At 44.5% G+C, this 6,000-nt stretch overlaps 1 protein-coding gene across 1 annotated transcript in view; it reads left to right on the top strand.

The window, feature by feature from the left end:
- The first annotated feature begins 926 nt into the window (after positions 1 to 926).
- The window catches only part of LOC135050937 (uncharacterized), a 402,015-nt gene continuing 396,941 nt past the window's right edge, over positions 927 to 6,000 (top strand). Inside the window, exon 1 of the mRNA XM_063957177.1 lies at positions 927 to 935. The gene's annotated coding sequence lies outside the window, so the exon portion shown is untranslated. The remainder of the gene's footprint in view (positions 936 to 6,000) is intronic.

The following is a 6,000-nucleotide window of genomic DNA, read 5'->3' as shown; positions in this document are numbered from 1 at the left end:
TCGACTGGGTGTTTCCAGCAGCTACCAATCTCAGAGGGACTCTCTGCTTCTTATTTACCTCCCCCCCCCCCTCCCCCCCTTCCCTATTGCTTGTCATGCTGCTGATCACTGCTGATTGGGAAGCCTGGCAGCACCCAGCAGCTGCAGAAATTAGCAGCACCTGGGAAAATGTAATAGAAGTCACTTTAACCATGCCTGTGTACAGCAGCCCAGCAATGTTTATTAAAAAAAATGACAATTTAAAAAAAAATATATAAAAATTGTGTCAGATGTGTTTTAAACAGATGTTCTTAATCTAATTCAACCATCATCATTGGAGAAAATATTAACCAGTTAAGTGGTTAAATCTAGGAGGCATGAGGCCTAAACAACATGTCCATCCTTTACAATTCTCACCTCAGAAATTGTTTCAATGTTTAAAATATTAACACTTACAAAATTATTATTATTATTTTTTTTTATGTATTTCTTGTATTGATTGTAGCATCCCATGATTTATTTCTTGGTGCCTTGCATTGCTCCTGCAAGCCACAGTTATTTTTTTCAGTCGTCATGCGGCAGTCCCTGCAGCTGCCCAGTTGCTCCTAACTGCTGTTAGCTATTTAGGGGAAAACTGCCAGTGAGGAGAGGGCACAGGACAGGGGATGAGTTGCTGAAATTGGGATTTAGCAACTTTTGGCCAAGATGCTTACATCTGAATCTGCACCAGAAGAGAGGCACCAGGCATACCCAAAACACATCCCACCTCTTGGCCCTTACCCCAGACATATCTGGACACACATGGCCACGCCTCAAGACAGTCTTGACAAAGTGTGTTATGACATATTTGAAACACGGCTCCAGGGGCTTGATAAGGAGGTGAAACCCAAGAATGAAAATGGACCATTACAAATAAAATAAAACACAGACTGAGACAGAATAAATGCAATAGAAAGGTAAGGAGATACACGTGTGTGTGTGTGTGTGTGTGTGTGTATGTGTGTGTGTGTGTGTATACAGTACAGTATATATATATATATATATATATATATATGTATATGTGTGTGTATATATATATATATATATATACACACATATACATATATATATATATATATGTATATATATATATTTTGTGTGTGTATGTATATATATATATATATATATATATATATATAATACACATTCTTTTATTTTCAAGAAAAACTTTCTAAAAGGTTTGAACAACTGTGGGAAAATAAAAGTTGTCTTGTAAAAACTTATCGTATCATGTTAAGAAGATTTTCCTGATTAATCTGGCGAATGCATTTAACAATATATTTTTTACTGTATCATTGACACTAGCTATGGTAAATCTTATGAGCTCTTGAAGATTTAATTTGTAGTGTAGCGAGATATAATTATAGATGTAACACGGTTATTTCTACAACAAAGGCTATTTGATGAGCTATGGTAATGGGCCTCAATTTAAGCTACAAGAAGCAATACAAGTTGCTGAGGGCTACATCTATTTCCTGCATTTATCAGTACAGTACCATAATGTTTCTTCCTCCCAAGAAAGTATTTAAATGTATTACAATGCATTAGGCCCTCTCAAATATGATGCTGGTTTCCCTATCTGATTTGTATGGCTCAGAATGTATATAGGGGCCACTTGTCTGTGTATGAAATTGACCTTTATTGTTCTTTCTGTAAACCTACTGATGGTAAATATATGGTCTACAGATGGGCACTCTAGCACCAATCTTTTTCCTTAAGACTACATTACTGTATCGCCTTCCCTCCACAGAGTTTTATGATACTGAACTGCAGAATATATAATTTGTCCACAGACATAGAAGTTATAGAATTTTACAAAGTGTACACAAGGAGAAAATGTATACATAATTGATGCTGTTTTATTCATAATTTAAATATTTGTGGTCTCTCTAAGTGATGCTGGTACATACAGCATCAATAATTTATATAGTTTTAATCATGGGAGGCATTCGATATGCCGTCTGTCGGAATACAGACGCTCAGCATACAGGCGCCGGGATCCAGACAGCCGGCATATCGACAACTATTCTCCCTCTTGGGGTGTCCATGACACCCCTGGAGGGAGAATAACGCACCACTGTGCCTGCAGTGTGGCGAGCACAGCGAACCCGCAAGGGGCTACTTTGCACTCGCCCCGCTGCTGACATTCTGGCGCTTAGGATCCCGGCATCAGTATGATGGGCGCCGGGATCCCGAGCATCGGTATAGCATAGTACACCCATAATCATACATGAGGTTGTGCCAAAACCACATTTTCTATACTGTATATTACATTGCTTAACTCAGGAGATATTCCTAAAAAAAAGTACATTGTTTCTCTGTACTGTAGACTGACAACTTTTACTGTTTGCTTAAGGCTTTACACTTTAGAAATAAAAGCACTAGGTTCAGAGAATAAAATGTAAACTGTGTCGGGATCCTGACCGTATCCTCTGTTAAAGTACAGTAGATGTTTTACGTAGGATCCGGACGTCCATCAGAATACCAACACCAGGAACCCCGAAAACAGCAGTACACCAATGCCGAAATCCTGACAGCTGGCATCCTGACCGTGAATATAGTGGGAGCCTTAGGTTTAGCACCAGGGCTGGGGGGTTTAAGTTTAGGCGACACCCTGGGAGGATAAGGTTAGGCTGCGGGAGGGGAGAGGTTGGGGTTAGGCTTCAGGGAGGGGGGATTAGGGTTAGGCTGCAGGAGGGTAGAAGTTAAGGTTAGGCACCACTGGGGAGAGATTAGGTTTAGGTACTAAGTGGGGAGGGTTAGGTTTAGGCTGTGGGAAATGTGGGGGGGGGGGGGGGGGGTAGGTTTAGGCAACAACGGGGGAGGTTAGGGTTAGGTCCCAAAGGGGGAGGTTAAGGTTAAGCTAGGGAAGACAGGGTTAGGTGGTAGGGGAAAGGGGAGAACAGAGCTAGCTCACCCCTGTCAGGATTTTAATTGTCGAGATGAAGTCATCAGTATACTGAATGCCGGCATCCTGACCACCGGTAACTCATACCCAACCCCATTTAAGTATGTGTCCATTTACTGTGGTTGGATTTAATGTGTCCGGTAACTGTGGACCTTCCAGGGCTTGCACATGTGTATTGGATGTCCTAGGCTTCCAAATTAGGTACGCACTCATTTTAAAACTGATGCTCTTGATGAGCGGTGGCCAACCTCGAGCTGCGTGCATCTCTTTCCTTCAAGTGATGCGGCTCCCGCACCTGGCACTGCTCCCACCTCCCAAATTCAGCCTGCCTCCTCTGACAGTCGCACAGGATAATTGGTGCAATATACTTAATATTAAAAGCGCTACAGGTCTGGGGCATTTTTTTTTTTGTGTTTTCAGACCCGTCAATTTGGCGCTGGGGTGTGAGCTGGCAAATCCCCTCTGTGTGTCTCTGACAGACTTTACTGTGGGTCTGTCCCCTATATGCCCGGTGTGTCTGTGGGTGTTTGGTACACGTGTGTCGACATGTCTGAGGCTGAAGGCTCTTCCCAGGAGGAGGCTGTATTAGGGACACAAACGGCTGTGGGGGTGACCCTGTCGGCACCGCCGACTCCTGATTGGGTAAATGTTTGAATGCTTTAAATCCTAATGTGGCTCTTATTAGTTAGAGATTAGATTAGTCTTAGACTCAGACCCAGGCATGGAAGAAATCTGTGGAGGATGTGTTATTACAAGTTCAGGACCGCTCGGGGTCACAAAAACGTACTTTTGCCCAGTTGGCAGACGCTGGTACTGACATGGACACTGATTCCAGTGTCGACTATAGTGATTCCAGATTAGATCTAAAATTAACAAAGAGCATTCAGTACATGATTGTGGCGGTTAAAGATGTATTACATATCACTGAGGACCCTGCTGTTCCTGATAAAAGGGTCTGTTTGTATAAGGAAAAGAATCCTGAGATAACGTTTCCTCCCTGTCATGAACTGAACACTCTATTTGAAAAAGTCTGGGAAAGCCCTGACAGAAAGTTTCAGATTCCCAAAAGAATTCCGGTGGCTTATCCGTTTCCCTCTGAGGATAGGGAAAAGTGGGAGTCATCCCCCATTGTAGACAAGGCCCTATCACGTTTGTCTAAAAAGGTGGCTCTCCCGTCACCTGGCACTGCAGCCCTTAAGGATCCTGCAAATCGTAAGCAAGAAACTACGTTAAAATCCATTTATGCGACCACAGGTACGCTACTCAGACATGTCATTGCATCTGCGTGGGTGAGTAGTGCTATCGAAAAGTGGGCAGATAGCTTGTCATCTGATATAGATACCCTAGATAGGGATAGCATCCTCTTGACACTGGGTTATATCAAGGACGCTTCAGCGTACCTAAAGGAAACTGCGAGAGATATTGGCCTTTTGGGATCAAAGGCCAATGCCATGGCAGTCTCAGCTAGGCGAGCATTGTGGATTCACCAATGGAATGCTGATGCTGACTCCAAGAAAAATATGGAATCTCTACCATATAAAGGTGGTGTCTTGTTTGGGGATGGCCTCGATGATTTGGTATCTATGGCTACCGCGGTAACTCATCCTTTTTGCCGTATATTCCTCCACTACAAAAGAAAACACACCACTATCAAATGCAGTCCTTTCGGCCCAATAAATACAGAAAAGGGCGAGGTTCTTCCTTCCTTGCTACTAGAGGAAGGGGAAGAGGTAAAAGATCACCAGCCTTGTCGGCTTCCCAGGAGCAGAAGTCCTACCCGGCTTCTGCCAACTTCACCGCATGACGCTGGGGCTCCTCTGCGGGAGTCCACACCGGTGGGGGCACGTCTAAAACTCTTCAGTCAGTTCTGGTTTCCTTTGGACCTGGACCCATGGGTTTTACAAATAGTATCCCAAGGGTACAAACTGGAGTTTCAAGACGTTCCCCCTCGCCGATTTTTCAAATCGGCCTTACCAGCTTCTCTTCCGGACAGGGAGGTAGTATGCGACGCAATACAAAGTTGTGTCAAAATCAGGTCATTGTCGTGGTTCCCCCGTCACAACAGGGAGAAGACTTTTATTCAAGCCTGTTCGTGGTCCCGAAACCGGACGGCTTGGTCAGACCGATCCTAAACCTAAAATCCCTCAATTTCTACCTAAAAAAATTCAAATTCAAGATGGAGTCTCTCCGAGCAGTGATCTCCAGTCTGGAGGAAGGGGATTTTATGGTGTCGGTGGACATAAAGGATGCCTATTTACATGTTCCCATTTATCCTCCGCACCAGGCTTACCTGAGGTTTGCAATTCAGGGTTGTCATTACCAATTTCAGACGTTACCGTTTGGTCTGTCCACGGCTCCGAGGACTTCACCGAAGTGATGGCGGAAATGGTGGTTCTCCTTCGCGAGCAAGGAGTCACGATTATCCCATACTTGGATGATCTCCTGATAAAGGCGAGATCCAAGGTCCAGTTGGTGCAAAACATTGCTCTCTCCCTTACAGTTCTTTAACAACATGGTTGGCTCCTAAACACACAGTTGATTCTGACGACGCGGTTGTCGTTTTTGGGAATGATTCTGGACACAGAACTACAGAGAGTTTTTCTTCCAGTGGAATAGGCTCTGGAACTTTAGAGTCTGGTCAAACAAATTCTGAAACCAGCAAGAGTGTCAATCCATCAGTGCACTCGGTTACTGGGGAAGATGGTTGCGGCCTATGAGGCCATTCAGTTTGGCAGATTCCATGCCAGAGTGTTTCAGTGGGACCTGTTGGACAAGTGGTCCGGATCCCACCTGGACATGCAACGAAGGATAATCCTGTTTTCCAAGACCAGAATCTCACTCCTGTGGTGGCTGCACAGCTCTCACCTCCTAGAGGGGCGCAGGTTCGGGATCCAGGGCTGGATTCTAGTAACCACGGATGCAAGTCTCCGAGGCTGGGGAGCAGTCACACAGGGGGAAAACGTCCAAGGAAGATGGTCAAGCCAGGAAACTTGTCTCCACATAAACGTTCTGGAGTTAAGGGCCATTTACAATGGCCTTCTACAAGCGGAACATCTTCTTCGCAATCTGCCCGT

Source organism: Pseudophryne corroboree, chromosome 2, assembly GCF_028390025.1.
Source record: "Pseudophryne corroboree isolate aPseCor3 chromosome 2, aPseCor3.hap2, whole genome shotgun sequence".
NCBI classification, from domain to species: domain Eukaryota; kingdom Metazoa; phylum Chordata; class Amphibia; order Anura; family Myobatrachidae; genus Pseudophryne; species Pseudophryne corroboree.
The sequence above is the reverse complement of the archived record's forward strand: the minus strand, read 5'-3'. Positions and strand labels throughout refer to the sequence as shown.